General features: G+C 40.4%; 1 protein-coding gene and 1 long non-coding RNA gene across 3 annotated transcripts in view; both read right to left on the bottom strand.

Moving 5' to 3' along the window:
- Positions 1-9,016: 9,016 nt before the first annotated feature.
- LOC148005682 (uncharacterized) overlaps positions 9,017-16,959 on the bottom strand; it is a 35,645-nt gene continuing 27,702 nt past the window's right edge. The window contains exons 1-4 of one of the 2 annotated variants that reach the window (XR_015620139.1): positions 12,633-12,822; positions 11,568-11,716; positions 9,705-9,832; positions 9,017-9,164 (exon numbers count right to left, since the gene is read on the bottom strand). This is a non-coding gene — a long non-coding RNA (uncharacterized LOC148005682). Of the gene's footprint in view, positions 9,165-9,704; positions 9,833-11,567; positions 11,717-12,632; positions 12,823-16,959 lie in introns of those variants that run through there. The other variant, XR_015620140.1, reaches the window with a different exon arrangement.
- Positions 11,636-16,959, bottom strand: part of Rbm12b (RNA binding motif protein 12B) — a 62,974-nt gene continuing 57,650 nt past the window's right edge. Inside the window, exon 2 of the transcript XR_015619673.1 lies at positions 11,636-11,716. The gene's annotated coding sequence lies outside the window, so the exon portion shown is untranslated. The remainder of the gene's footprint in view (positions 11,717-16,959) is intronic.

Genomic DNA, 16,959 nt, shown 5'->3' with positions numbered 1-16,959 from the left:
AATTCCCGGTGTTCCCAGAAAAGAACTCCAAGTAAATTTTAAGAAAAACAACTATACAACAGAAATTCCATGGGATATAAGGCCTACCAAGGGCTCCACAAATTGGGGAGAGTAACAATGAAAGTTAGTCTCCATGTCATAGCCATGTGCCCTCTCCTTATTAATAGGACCCCAATTTATCCAGATTAGTAAAATTCTCTATTAGATCAGATATTATAGCTTTCTTTGAAGCTTGGTGTAGATGCAGAGTCAATATTTAACTGATGACATGTAAGCCAGTTGTTTGGTGAGACATTTTTAAATTCTGTAAAGTGGCATAAACCTTTCTAGTAAAGCTTTAAACAAAAACTGTCTTTATTACTTTCTGTGAATTGCATACAGGTCTGCAATGTACTTTCACCAGCCTCTGATCATACTCAATCCATCCTAACTCCTTCCAGATAGATCCACCCCACAACCTCTCCCAACATAGTGTATTTTAGGAACATTTTCCATTTTTCTAAAAATTGCCAGAAATAAAAAATCTGAATGTAGTGCCTGAATTGAAATTCTATTACAACATCAACAAGATATTTGCTTTCTGTAAAGCCTTGTGGAGCCTCTACAAATCACTGTACAATCCACCTCTGGGTACCTTTTATGTGATACAGAAATAAATGAATGACTGTTCCTTTTACACCTAGCAAAGTCATCATTCCTAGAGCCAACTGTGCAATAGTGAGGAACAGGGTCAAGAACAATTTTAAATTCTGATGTTCTGTATAGTAAGGTACATGAAGCTGCAACAATATACTTTAAAGTTACCAGAAAAAGAAGGAAGAATAGAAAGAAAGGGAGGATGAATAATTCAATAAATTAATTTGCACAAATACTTCACAGTATATATAAAAATACATCCAAACTAGGACCTACAATTGAAAACTCCTGTCCTATAAAAGTTATTAAAAACAAGATTAAAAGACAAACTGTGGATGTGCCAGAGAAAGCCAAGTAAAAGCTTGAGTAAATGGATATGCTGAATAAACAAATTCAATCAGTACCTAATGTATACATGTATCTAAACATCACCCTGTACCCATAAATCTGTACAAAAAGATATCAGTCAAAAAAAGTTAGGGTGAGGGTTAGGGGTGGAGCTCCATGTGAAGTGCCTGCCTAGCATAGTTGAGGCTCCAGGTTCAGTCACCAATACCACATGGTGGTGCCACACCTGTGACCAGAAGGTTCAGAAGTTCAAGCTCATCCTTGGCTTTATAGATTAAGTTCAAGCTTCCTAGCTTGAGTCCAACATGAGCTGGAGAGACACTGTCAAAAAACAAATGGGTGAAGGGAGGGAAAGAAAGGAAACACATTAGTTACTCCCAAACCTATATTGGACTGAACGCCTCACTAGGAACTTACAGGGTTTCTTGGTTTTGGTTTGGTTTAGTTATTAACTTTAAATTGGAATCTCAGATTCTTTGTAGAACTGAGAGACTCTACAAATCGAGCCTGTCCTAACATGCATTCGCCTAAGGCCACCTTCACTCATTTTAGAAATTTCCAAACAACTTTTCCTTTGTTTCAAGTAATGTAATCCATTCAGAGCTTTGCCAAAACAATTAATACAGTCTGGCACAGGCACAACAATAAACAAACAGACCAATGTAAAGAATGCCTAAAAACAGGCCAACCTATGTCTATAAACTTGGCAGATGACAGAAATAGTAATGAAAGTCAGTTGGGGGGATGAATTATTCAATAAATTAATTTGGCATCAATGGTTAGCCACAGTCTTAAGAGATAAAATTACATCCTTATCTCACAATGAACATAAAATACGTTCAAACTAGGCCCTACGGTTGGAAACTCCTGTCCTACAAAAGTTACTGCCAACAACATGAAAAGATAAACTATGTGGATACGCTGGAGAAAATCAAGTACAATGTGATACAGCTCATCATGTACTAGGAAAAATATGAGTAACCAGTCTCGTATAAAGACTACAACCGCAGACCCCGTGAGAGAGAGACCCAACCGCCTGGTCAGGTGGGCACTCCTGAGGCTGCAGAGCAGAAGAGACCACCAACATTGCTCACCCCTGCCCACATCCCTGGCCTAAGAGGAAACTGTATAAGGCCTCTGGGCTCCCGTGGGGGAGGGCCCAGGAGCGGCAGGACCCCTGCCTGAGACACCGCCGGAACCTGAAGGAAACAGACCGGATAAACAGTTCTCTGCACCCAAATCCCGTGGGAGGGAGAGCTAAACCTTCAGAGAGGCAGACAAGCCAGGGAAACCAGAAGAGACTGCTCTCTGCACACACATCTCTGACGCCAGAGGAAAAAGCCAAAGACCATCTGGAACCCTGGTGCACTGAAGCTCCCGGAAGGGGCGGCACAGGTCTTCCTGGTTGCTGCCGCTGCAGAGAGCCCGTGGGCAGCACCCTACGAGCGAACTTGAGCCTCGGGACCACAGGTAAGACGAAATTTTCTGCTGCAAGAAAGCTGCCTGGTGAACTCAAGACACAGGCCCACAGGAACAGCTGAAGACCTGTAGAGAGGAAAAACTACACACCCGAAAGCAGAACACTCTGTCCCCATAACTGACTGAAAGAGAGGAAAACAGGTCTACAGCACTCCTGACACACAGGCTTATAGGACAATCTAGCCACTGTCAGAAATAGCAGAACAAAGTAACACTAGAGATAATCTGATGGCGAGAGGCAAGTGCAGGAACCCAAGCAACAGAAACCAAGACTACATGGCACCATCGGAGCCCAATTCTCCCATCAAAACAAACATGGAATATCCAAACACACCAGAAAAGCAAGACCTAGTTTCAAAATCATTTTTGATCATGATGCTGGAGGACTTCAAGAAAGACGTGAAGAACTCCCTTAGAGAACAAGTAGAAGCCTACAGAGAGGAATCGAAAAAATGCCTGAAAGAATTCCAGGAAAACATAAATAAACAAGTAGAAGCCCATAGAGAGGAGACACAAAAATCCCTGAAAGAATTCCAGGAAAACATAAATAAACAAGTGGAAGCCCATAGAGAGGAGACACAAAAATCCCTGAAAGAATTCCAGGAAAACACAATCAAACAGATGAAGGAATTAAAAATGGAAATAGAAGCAATCAAGAAAGAACACATGGAAACAACCCTGGATATAGAAAACCAAAAGAAGAGACAAGGAGCTGTAGATACAAGCTTCACCAACAGAATACAAGAGATGGAAGAGAGAATCTCAGGAGCAGAAGATTCCATAGAAATCATTGACTCAACTGTCAAAGATAATGTAAAGCGGAAAAAGCTACTGGTCCAAAACATACAGGAAATCCAGGACTCAATGAGAAGATCAAACCTAAGGATAATAGGTATAGAAGAGAGTGAAGACTCCCAGCTCAAAGGACCAGTAAATATCTTCAACAAAATCATAGAAGAAAACTTCCCTAACCTAAAAAAAGAGATACCCATAGACATACAAGAAGCCTACAGAACTCCAAATAGATTGGACCAGAAAAGAAACACCTCCCGTCACATAATTGTCAAAACACCAAACGCACAAAATGAAGAAAGAATATTAAAAGCAGTAAGGGAAAAGGGTCAAGTAACATATAAAGGCAGACCTATCAGAATCACACCAGACTTCTCGCCAGAAACTATGAAGGCCAGAAGATCCTGGACTGATGTCATACAGACCCTAAGAGAACACAAATGCCAGCCCAGGTTACTGTATCCAGCAAAACTCTCAATTAACATTGATGGAGAAACCAAGATATTCCATGACAAAACCAAATTTACACAATATCTTTCTACAAATCCAGCACTACAAAGGATAATAAATGGTAAAGCCCAACATAAGGAGGCAAGCTATACCCTAGAAGAAGCAAGAAACTAATCGTCTTGGCAACAAAACAAAGAGAGTGAAAGCACACAAACATAACCTCACATCCAAATATGAATATAAAGGGAAGCAATAATCACTATTCCTTAATATCTCTCAATATCAATGGCCTCAACTCCCCAATAAAAAGACATAGATTAACAAACTGGATACGCAACGAGGACCCTGCATTCTGCTGCCTACAGGAAACACACCTCAGAGACAAAGACAGACACTACCTCAGAGTGAAAGGCTGGAAAACAACTTTCCAAGCAAATGATCAGAAGAAGCAAGCTGGAGTAGCCATTCTAATATCAAATAAAATCAATTTCCAACTAAAAGTCATCAAAAAAGATAAGGAAGGACACTTCATATTCATCAAAGGAAAAATCCACCAAGATGAACTCTCAATCCTAAATATCTATGCCCCAAATACAAGGGCACCTACATACGTAAAAGAAACCTTACTAAAGCTCAAAACACACATTGCACCTCACACAATAAAGGTGGGAGATTTCAACACCCCACTCTCATCAATGGACAGATCATGGAAACAGAAATTAAACAGTGATGTCGACAGACTAAGAGAAGTCATGAGCCAAATGGACTTAACGGATATTTATAGAACATTCTATCCTAAAGCAAAAGGATATACCTTCTTCTCAGCTCCTCATGGTACTTTCTCCAAAATTGACCATATAATTGGTCAAAAAACGGGCCTCAACAGGTACAGAAAGATAGAAATAATCCCATGCGTGCTATCGGACCACCACGGCCTAAAACTGGTCTTCAATAACAATAAGGGAAGAATGCCCACATATACGTGGAAATTGAACAATGCTCTACTCAATGATAACCTGGTCAAGGAAGAAATAAAGAAAGAAATTAAAGATTTCTTAGAATTTAATGAAAATTAAGGTACAACATACCCAAACTTATGGGACACAATGAAAGCTGTGCTAAGAGGAAAACTCATAGTGCTGAGTGCCTGCAGAAAGAAACAGGAAAGAGCATATGTCAGCAGCTTGACAGCACACCTAAAAGATCTAGAACAAAAAGAAGCAAATACACCCAGGAGGAGTAGAAGGCAGGAAATAATCAAACTCAGAGCTGAAATCAACCAAGTAGAAACAAAAAGGACCATAGAAAGAATCAACAGAAACAAAAGTTGGTTCTTTGAGAAAATCAACAAGATAGATAAACACTTAGCCAGACTAACGAGAGGACACAGAGAGTGCGTCCAAATTAACAAAATCAGAAATGAAAAGGGAGACATAACTACAGATTCAGAGGAAATTCAAAAAATCATCAGATCTTACTATAAAAACCTATATTCAACAAAACTTGAAAATCTTCAGGAAATGGACAATTTCCTAGACAGATACCAGGTATTGAAGTTAAATAAGGAACAGATAAACCAGTTAAACAACCCCATAACTCCTAAGGAAATAGAAGCAGTCATTAAAGGTCTCCCAACCAAAAAAAGCCCAGGTCCAGACAGGTTTAGTGCAGAATTCTATCAGACCTTCATAGAAGACCTCATACCAATATTATCCAAACTATTCCACAAAATTGAAACAGATGGAGCCCTACCGAATTCCTTCTACGAAGCCACAATTACTCTTATACCTAAACCACACAAAGACCCAACAAAGAAAGAGAACTTCAGACCAATTTCCCTTATGAATATCGATGCAAAAATACTCAATAAAATTCTGGCAAACCGAATTCAAGAGCACATCAAAACAATCATCCACCATGATCAAGTAGGCTTCATCCCAGGCATGCAGGGATGGTTTAATATACGGAAAACCATCAACGTGATCCATTTTATAAACAAACTGAAAGAACAGAACCACATGATCATTTCATTAGATGCTGAGAAAGCATTTGACAAAATTCAACACCCCTTCATGATAAAAGTCCTGGAAAGAATAGGAATTCAAGGCCCATACCTAAACATAGTAAAAGCCATATACAGCAAACCAGTTGCTAACATTAAACTAAATGGAGAGAAACTTGAAACAATCCCACTAAAATCAGGGACTAGACAAGGCTGCCCACTCTCTCCCTACTTATTCAATATAGTTCTTGAAGTTCTAGCCAGAGCAATCAGACAACAAAAGGAGATCAAGGGGATACAGATCGGAAAAGAAGAGGTCAAAATATCACTATTTGCAGATGACATGATAGTATATTTAAGTGATCCCAAAAGTTCCACCAGAGAACTACTAAAGCTGATAAACAACTTCAGCAAAGTGGCTGGGTATAAAATTAACTCAAATAAATCAGTAGCCTTCCTCTACACAAAAGAGAAACAAGCCGAGAAAGAAATTAGGGAAACGACACCCTTCATAATAGACCCAAATAATATAAAGTACCTCGGTGTGACTTTAACCAAGCAAGTAAAAGATCTGTACAATAAGAACTTCAAGACACTGAGGAAAGAAATTGAAGAAGACCTCAGAAGATGGAAAGATCTCCCATGCTCATGGATTGGCAGGATTAATATAGTAAAAATGGCCATTTTACCAAAAGCAATCTACAGATTCAATGCAATCCCCATCAAAATACCAATCCAATTCTTCAAAGAGTTAGACAGAACAACTTGCAAATTCATCTGGAATAACAAAAAACCCAGGATAGCTAAAGCTATCCTCAACAATAAAAGGACTTCAGGGGGAATCACTATCCCTGAACTCAAGCAGTATTACAGAGCAATAGTGATAAAAACTGCATGGTATTGGTACAGAGACAGACAGATAGACCAATGGAATAGAATTGAAGACCCAGAAATGAACCCACACACCTATGGTCACTTGATTTTTGACAAAGGAGCCAAAACCATCCAATGGAAAAAAGATAGCATTTTCAGCAAATGGTGCTGGTTCAACTGGAGGGCAACATGTAGAAGAATGCAGATCGATCCATGCTTATCACCCTGTACAAAGCTTAAGTCCAAGTGGATCAAGGACCTCCACATCAAACCAGACACACTCAAACTAATAGAAGAAAAACTAGGGAAGCATCTGGAACACATGGGCACTGGAAAAAATTTCCTGAACAAAACACCAATGGCTTATGCTCTAAGATCAAGAATCGACAAATGGGACCTCATAAAACTGCAAAGCTTCTGTAAGGCAAAGGACACTGTGGTTAGGACAAATCGGCAACCAACAGATTGGGAAAAGATCTTTAGCAATCCTACAACAGATAGAGGCCTTATATCCAAAATATACAAAGAACTCAAGAAGTTAGACCGCAGGGAAACAAATAACCCTATTAAAAAATGGGGTTCAGAGATAAACAAAGAATTCACAGCTGAGGAATGCCGAATGGCTGAGAAACACCTAAAGAAATGTTCAACATCTTTAGTCATAAGGGAAATGCAAATCAAAACAACCCTGAGATTTCACCTCACACCAGTGAGAATGGCTAAGATCAAAAACTCAGGGGACAACAGACGCTGGCGAGGATGTGGAGAAAGAGGAACACTCCTCCATTGTTGGTGGGATTGCAGACTGGTACAACCATTCTGGAAATCAGTCTGGAGGATCCTCAGAAAATTGGACATTGAACTGCCTGAGGATCCAGCTATACCTCTCTTGGGCGTATACCCAAAAGATGCCTCAATATATAAAAGAGACACGTGCTCCACTATGTTCATCGCAGCCTTATTTATAATAGCCAGAAACTGGAAAGAACCCAGATGCCCTTCAACAGAGGAATGGATACAGAAAATGTGGTACATCTACACAATGGAATATTACTCAGCTATCAAAAACAGCGAGTTTATGAAATTCGTAGGCAAATGGTTGGAACTGGAAAGTATCATCCTGAGTGAGCTAACCCAATCACAGAAAGACATACATGGTATGCACTCATTGATAAGTGGCTATTAGCCCAAATGTTTGAATTACCCTAGATCCCTAGAACAAACGAAACTCAAGACGGATGATCAAAATGTGAATGCTTCACTCCTTCTTTAAAAGGGGAACAAGAATACCCTTGGCAGGGAATACAGAGGCAAAGATTAAAACAGAGACTGAAGGAACACCCATTCAGAGGCTGCCCACCATGTGGCCCACACATATACAGCCACCCAATTAGACAAGATGGATGAAGCAAAGAAGTGCAGACCGACAGGAGCCGGATGTAGATCGCTCCTGAGAGACACAGCCAGAATACAGCAAACACATAGGCGAATGCCAGCAGTAAACCACAGAACTGAGAATAGGACCCCCGTTGAAGGAATCAGAGAAAGAACTGGAAGAGCTTGAAGGGGCTCGAGACCCCATATGTACAACAATGCCAAGCAACCAGAGCTTCCAGGGACTAAGCCACTACCCAAAGACTATACATGGACTGACCCTGGACTCTGACCCCATAGGTAGCAATGAATATCCTAGTAAGAGCACCAGTGGAAGGGGAAGCCCTGGGTCCTGCTAAGACTGAACCCCCAGTGAACTAGACTGGTGGGGGGAGGGCGGCAATGGGGGGAGGGTGGGGAGGGGAACACCCATAAGGAAGGGGAGGGGGGAGGGGGATGTTTGCCCGGAAACCGGGAAAGGGAATAACACTCGAAATGTATATAAGAAATAGTCAAGTTAATAATAAAATTAAAAAAAGAAGAAGAAAGCAGTCTGTGAAGTACAGAGTATAACAGATGATGGATCATGAAATCTTTAGTGTAACCGCAGACTTCTCACCAAATAGCACATTTCTGGGCCCCTTTTAGAGCACTATAGATACTATCCTTATTTTTTAAATGAGTTTGTTGTTACTGTTGTTGTTGCTTGTTTTCTGTTTGTTTGGGGGGGGGGTTGTACTTCCTGTTTTCTTTTTTGCTGTTTGTGAAGATTGTCTCACTAAATAGTTGTAGCTGGCCTAGCACACACTGTATAAACTGAGCTGGATTGGAACCCATAGAGATCTGCCTCCAAAATACTAGGACTAACAGCGTGAATCACCTAAGCACAAAATTCCTTTTTCTTTTTTTTTTTTTTGGTTCTTTTTTTCGGAGCTGGGGACCGAACCCAGGGCCTTGCGCTTCCTAGGCAAGCGCTCTACCACTGAACTAAATCCCCAACCCCGTACAAAATTCCTTTTTAACATGAGAAATCAGCAGCAGAAAGTAGATTTAAATTTATGATTTTATGTAAATTGAAAATTTTTATTTTCACTAATCACAAACTTGTATTTCAATCTCACAACTTTCATATAGTTCATTCGGTCCATGGAACTGGAAACTGATGAAAGTCTTCAGAGTTGTCTCAAAATTTTGACATGGACATAGTGATCTGTAAAATTTAATTTCATATATGTATGCGTCAAATTCATAAAAACTTATGACTATTCTCCTTGTAAAAATCTGGTTTAGTAACCTTTCTTTAAGAAAAATTCTCATAAGACTAAAATTTTAAAACGGAAGCTATGAATGCCAGTAAAAATAGTTCATCGTTAAGGCTGTGTATGATTGTTTTCCTTTTAAGAAATAGATATTAAACCCACTTTTTTTCTTTATCCGTTTTTTAACGTTTTAAACCTAAATAATGTGCATGCCTTTAAAAACTCTTAGTTAGAAGGAGCAAAAATATCTATTTTTCTTCCATAGAATCCTCTTAACATGAACATGCCAGATGGTGTTTCATATCAGGTCAGAAATAATGAAGGAATCTGGCTTTAAATCTAAGAATCAGGGTGTTGGGGGAGGACTGAGTAACTAAAGATTACATATTTATAATAGCATTTCCCCCGAAACCCAACCATTTGTATGAATTTCTGATGTGCTTCTGTCTGAGCCTGTGGATTTATTTTTACTTATTTCATCTCTATTATACCCTCATCTTGGGATTCTGAAAGGTTGTTTATGATGTGCTTGGGAATTTTTTTCAGTTCGTAGGTAACCATGGCCAAGTAATCATCCATCCTCCAGATATTTCAAACTGAAGCAGATCAAGTAGCAATTCTAGAAAGGGAAAAGAAAAAGTCTGTCAATTGTAGAAAAGACCAATGTTTGCTAACTGGTTTTAGGAAAACTAATTATAAGGCTAAAAATCTGAGATTTTTCTTTAACTAAGAAATAAATTCCTTCTTTGTAACAAAGTAGCATAATTTTAAATCTTGCAGAGAAAGCAAAGATTTAAACATCAAATAATCTGATAATTTGTTCTTATTGTCTCCTCGCCTAGGTATTATCACTTCCTTCCTAAGAGATCACATGATGGTTTTATTTATTCAATTGATCAAAATAATATTTAAGAATAGTCTACTGAAAAAAAAAAAACTACAACCACTGTGGTTTAATCAAACAACAGAAATCTATATTGTACTAAGTGTAACATGATAAAAGGTTTGCAAGTGATGGTTATTAGGTTACAATGCAAACTACTACTATATATTATACATGCATATACAAGGCAGAAATGTAAGGAAGACATGTAAAAGAAACGTGCCACTTTTAAGACAGGTCAATCATTGTGATTTGTGAGAAGTGGTGGTCAGAGTAGCGCATTTATCTGCAATGAGAGGGAGAGGAGTTTGTCTTATCTAGAACTTTTGATTATTAAAAATATAAGAGATGGCTGGGAAGATGGGCCAGTGGATAAAGCACTTACTGTGCAGTGCGAGGAGTGGAGTTTGGATTCCCAGAGCTTGAACAAAGCTGGGTTGTGGACTCCTAGCACTCCCACAGTGAGGTAGGAGGTAAAGACAGGAAAATCCCTCTCAATCTTGTGGGGAGGCTGGCCTGGATACACGGCAGCTAACAAGGAAGAGACTCTGTCCCAAAGTAGAAGGTGAGGACCAACACCTGAGGTTGTAGTGCCAGGGAAATGTTAAGGAACCCCCCAAAGGCCAGACAAGAGCCCATCTGATGCAATCACATCAGGGCTTATATTGGAGCTATCTGAGCCCCTCAGCCCACCGCAGACACGCAGGATGACTTTGGTGCAGAGAAGCCCCAAACATCTATCAGGGTAAGGTTTTATAAAAAGACAACAAGCGGGGGATGTGGAGGGTAGGAATGAATGTTTCTCACCTGACAAGCATCTAACTGGAGAGCTACTATGGATGGCTTTAGCATAATTGGCTGGTGCTGGGCATCGAACCATAAATTTAACTTCTGCTTTCCTATGCATTGGTGTGGTTAGGCAGGGGTCAGGCTTGTTGGGGATTAACCCGGAAATGCTAGATTTGTTGGGGGAGATTAACCTGGAGACATAGGTCTTGTTTGGGTTAGCCTAGAAACTAGAGCTAGGCTTGGGTTTTGATGGGGTGGGGGTGGGGAGGGGTAACTTGGAAACTAACTCTAGATACCTGCCTGTTAGTTTACCTAAGTTCAAGTTCTCTAAAAGATTTGGTCTCTCAAGGTTTTCCTGTGACCTTCACTCATACACGGTAACACTTCTTGTACGAACACACACACATTCTGTTTTTGCAAGGTTACCTCTCTGCCTCTCTGTTCATTGTGTGTGCACATCTGGGGCAGGGTTGGAAGGATACTTTGCTTATGTACGTGGGAGAAGAAGGAAAAGGGAAGGAAGGGAGGGAAGGGAGAAAGTCCTTACAGTAGCATTTTATAGCGTTTTTTAAATGCCCTTCAGTCCTGATGGGAATTCTAATAACAGGTATCCATTGTCAGTGTGTGACATGGCAGTTTGCTTCTAAAACCCAAAGGGCTTTGTTTTATGTCATTTACTTACCTCTCATTGGGAATTGCCTTATTTAATGTGTGTTTTCTGTCCAAGGGTATATCCGGGACTTCACATGCTTGTCATATCTCAAGTTTCATTTAGATCCCCTGGACCACGGAGTCGTTCCAATTCTCCTCGGTTCTTGATGACCTCAAAAGCTGTTGACAAGAACTACTCAGTAGTGCTGTGAAGTAACCCTGCACTGGTGTTTATGTACTATTTTCTCATGCCTCTGGTGGGGTTATCAGCTTGGAGGTCAAAAATCACAGTTGTATAATATACATTTTCCACTGTGCGGCATTATCATCATCATCATCATCATCATCATCATCATCATCATTTAATGTGTATGAGCGTTCTGCCTACATATATGTCTATGCACCATATGTGTACCTGGTGCTCATGAAAGAGAGAAGGAGGCATCATTTACCCTGGAATGCACTTACAGTTGTGAGCAACCATGTGGAGGCTGGGACCTAAGCCTGCATCCCACAGAAGAGCAGCCAGTGCTCTTAACTGCTTAGCCATCTCTCTTGTCTCATTTTCATTGTGTTCTAAAGTGTTTCTGGGTGTTACACACTAATAGAACCTGCTTTCGCTGTCAGCATTGACAATGGATACCTGTTAAGGCAGTTTGTCATGTTTCTCTACTATACAGTTCCACATTCCACACCATCTTTATCTGTCCATGAGGAAGAGGCAGGGTTACTCCGCCTACTTGAAGACAGTGTCTGTATAGGTCAGTCACATGGAGTCCTTACACATGGGAAGTCTCTATCATCTCCATTTATTTCAATACTTGCTTATTCTTATTCCTTTACCTTCTTATGGACTCAGAGATATTCATCTTTCACTTTGGGTTAGAATGCATAACTAGTTCCAGTCTGAACCAGTGCCCTAACAGACCTTGGGTGCTGGCTCCGAACCTACTCCCACAACACCCAGAGGAAGCCCGACTCTCAGGTGCTCTGATATACCCAGAATCACAGGAGAGGCCACAACATCTGCCCCAACACCTACGGAAGCACACAGAGTAACTGGTTCCCCCAGGATCCAGGGATGCAGGAACCCTACCCATTGTCCTGAGCAGACCTAGGGTGCTGGCTCCGAACCAAGTACCAAAACAACTAGAGGAAGTTAGACTCCCAAGATCAGAAGTGCTCTGAAACACCCAGGATCACAGGATCTCAGGGAAGCTCGACTCCCAGGAGATACAACCAGAATCTCAGGATCACAGGATTCCAGAATCAAAGAATCACAGAGACAGCTGGACTCTGAGGAGTTCTGACACAATCAGCATCAAAGGAAGGACAGGCTGCAGTCAGAGACAGCAAGGGCAGGTCACAGTAGAGATAACTAGATGGTGAGAGACAAGCACAAGAACATAAGCAAGAGAAATCAAGGTTATTTAGTATCATCAGAAACCAGTTCTCCCACTACAGCAAGACCTGGATATCCCATCACACCAGAAAAGCAAGATTTGGACTTAAAACCACATCTCATGATGATGATAGAGGACTTTAGGAAGGACATAAATAACTCCCTTAAAGAAATACAGGAGAGCACAGGTAACCATGTAGAAGCCCTGAAAAGAGGAAACACACACACACACACACACACACACACACACACACAGAAATCCCTTAAATAATTACAGGAAAACACACACAAAAAAAAATGGTGAAGGGATTAAATAAAACCATCTAGGATCTAAAAATGAAATATAAATAACAAAGAAATCACACAGGGAGACAACTCTGGAGATAGAAAACTTAGGAAAGAGATCAGGAGTCATAGAAGTAAGGATCACCAACAGAATGTAAGAGATAGAAGAGAGAATTACAGGGGCAGAAGAAGATACCATAGAAAACATTGACACAACCATCAAAGAAAATGTAAAACACAAAAAGCTCCTAAATTAAAACATCCAGTAAATCCAGGACACAATGAGAAGATCAAACCTAAGGAAAATAGGTATAGAAGAGAGCAAAGATTCCCAACTTAAAGGTCCGGTAAATATATTCAACAAAATTATATAAGAAAACTTCCATAGCCTAAAAAAAAGAGATGCTCAGGAACATATAAGAAGCCTACAGAATTCCAAATAGATTGAACCAGAAAAGATATTCCTCCAGTCTTCTCCCAAACCCCGTGGGAGAGAGAGCTCACCGCCGAGACAGGTGGGAACTCCTGAGACTGCAGAGTGGAAAAGACCACCAACATTGCCCACCCCTGCCCACATCTCTGGCCCAAGAGGAAACTGTATACGGCCTCTGGGTTCCCTTGGATAAGGGCACAGGAGCAGGAAATCCGCTGCGTCTGAGACACCGCCAGAACCTGAAGGGATCTACTGGATAAACAGTTCTCTGCACCCAAATCCCATGGGAGGGAGAGCTAAACCTTCAGAGAGGCAGACACGGCTGGGAAACCAGAAGAGTCTACTCTCGGCCCACATCTCTGACTCCAGAGGAAAACACCAAACGCCATCTGGAACCCTGGTGCACTGAAGCTCCCGGAAAGGGCGGCACAGATCTTCCTGGTTGCTGCCACCGTGGAGAGCTCATAAGCAACACACCACGAGCAAACTTGAGCCTCGGGACCACAGGTAGGACAACTTGTCTGCTGCAAGAAAGCTGCCTGGTGAACTCAAGACACAGGCCCACAGGAACAGCTGAAGACCTGTAGAGAGGAAAAACTACACGCCCGAAAGCAGAACACTCTGTCCCCATAACTGACTGAAAGAGAGGAAAACAGGTCTACAGCACTCCTGACACACAGGCTTATAGGACAGTCTAGCCACTGTCAGAAATAGCAGAACAAAGTAACACTAGAGATAATCTGATGGCGAGAGGCAAGCGCAGGAACCAAAAAAACAAAAACCAAGACTACATGGCATCATCGGAGCCCAATTCTCCCACCAAAACAAACATGGAATATCCAAACACACCAGAAAAGCAAGATCTAGTTTCAAAATCATATTTGATCATGATGCTGGAGGACTTCAAGAAAGACGTGAAGAACTCCCTTAGGGAAACACAGGAAAACATTAATAAACAAGTAGAAGCCTACAGAGAGGAATCGCAAAAATCCCTGAAAGAATCGCAAAAATCCCTGAAAGAATTCCAGGAAAACACAATCAAACAGTTGAAGGAATTAAAAATGGAAATAGAAGCAATCAAGAAAGAACACATGGAAACAACCCTGGATATAGAAAACCAAAAGAAGAGACAAGGAGCTGTAGATACAAGCTTCACCAACAGAATACAAGAGATGGAAGAGAGAATCTCAGGAGCAGAAGATTCCATAGAAATCATTGACTCAACTGTCAAAGATAATGTAAAGCGGAAAAAGCTACTGGTCCAAAACATACAGGAAATCCAGGACTCAATGAGAAGATCAAACCTAAGGATAATAGGTATAGAAGAGAGTGAAGACTCCCAGCTCAAAGGACCAGTAAATATCTTCAACAAAATCATAGAAGAAAACTTCCCTAACCTAAAAAAAGAGATACCCATAGGCATACAAGAAGCCTACAGAACTCCAAATAGATTGGACCAGAAAAGAAACACCTCCCATCACATAATAGTCAAAACACCAAACGCACAAAAAAAAAGAAAGAATATTAAAAGCAGTAAGGGAAAAAGGTCAAGTAACATATAAAGGCAGACCTATCAGAATCACACCAGACTTTTCTCCACAAACTATGAAGGCCAGAAGATCCTGGACTGATGTCATACAGACCCTAAGAGAACACAAATGCCAGCCCAGGTTACTGTATCCTGCAAAACTCTCAATTAACATAGATGGAGAAACCAAGATATTCCATGACAAAGCCAAATTTACACAATATCTTTCTACAAATCCAGCACTACAAAGGATAATAAATGGTAAAGCCCAACATAAGGAGGCAAGCTATACCCTAGAAGAAGCAAGAAACTAATCGTCTTGGCAACAAAACAAAGAGAAGAAAAGCACACAAACATAACCTCATATCCAAATATGAATATAACAGGAAACAATAATCACTATTCCTTAATATCTCTCAACATCAATGGCCTCAACTCCCCAATAAAAAGACATAGATTAACAAACTGGATACGCAACGAGGACCCTGCATTCTGCTGCCTACAGGAAACACACCTCAGAGACAAAGACAGACACTACCTCAGAGTGAAAGGCTGGAAATCAACTTTCCAAGCAAATGGTCGGAAGAAGCAAGTTGGAGTAGCCATTCTAATATCAAATAAAATCAATTTTCAACTAAAAGTCATCAAAAAAGATAAGGAAGGACACTTCATATTCATCAAAGGAAAAATCCACCAAGATGAACTCTCAATCCTAAATATCTATGCCCCAAATAAAGGGCACCTACATACGTTAAAGAAACCTTACTAAAGCTCAAAACACACATTGCACCTAACAGAATAATAGTAGGAGATTTCAACACCCCACTCTCATCAATGGACAGATAATGGAAACAGAAATTAAACAGAGACGTAGACAGACTAAGAGAAGTCATGAACCAAATGGACTTAACAGATATTTATAGAACATTCAATCCTAAAGCAAAAGGATATACATTCTTCTCAGCTCGTCATGGTACTTTCTCCAAAATTGACCATATAATTGGTCAAAAAACGGGCCTCAACAGGTACAGAAAGATAGAAATAACCCCATGCGTTCTATCAGACCGCCACGGCCTAAAGCTGGTCTTCAATAACAATAAGGGAAGAACACCCACATATACGTGGAAGTTGAACAATGCCCTACTCAATGATAACCTGGTCAAGGAAGAAATATAGAAAGAAATTAAGATTTCTTAGAATTTAATGAAAATGAAGGTACAACATACCCATACTTATGGGACACAATGAAAGCTGTGCTAAGAGGAAAACTCATAGCTCTGAGTGCCTGCAGAAAGAAACAGGAGAGAGCTTATGTCAGCACCTTGACAGCACACCTAAAAGCTCTAGAACAAAAAGAAGCAAATACACCCAGGAGGAGTAGAAGACAGGAAATAATCAAACTCAGAGCTGAAATCAGCCAAGTAGAAACAAAAAGGACCATAGAAAGAATAAACAGAGCCAAAAGTTGTTTCTTTGAGTAAATCAACAAGATAGATAAACCCTTAGCCAGACTAACGAGAGGACACAGAGAGTGTATCCAAATTAACAAAATCAGAAATGAAAAGGGAGACATAACTACAGATTCAGAGGAAGTTCAAAAAATCATCAGATCTTAGTATAAAAGCCTATATTCAACAAAACTTGAAAATCTTCAGGAAATGGACAATTTCCTAGACAGATACCAGGTACCGAAGTTAAATCAGGAACAGATAAACCAGTTAAACAACCCCATAACTCCTAAGGAAATAGAAGCAGTCATTAAAGGTCTCCCAACC

The sequence above is a fragment of the Rattus norvegicus genome, chromosome 5, assembly GCF_021556685.1.
Source record: "Rattus norvegicus strain SHRSP/BbbUtx chromosome 5, alternate assembly SHRSP_T2T, whole genome shotgun sequence".
Classification (NCBI taxonomy): domain Eukaryota; kingdom Metazoa; phylum Chordata; class Mammalia; order Rodentia; family Muridae; genus Rattus; species Rattus norvegicus.
This window is presented reverse-complemented; position numbering and strand designations above follow the sequence as displayed.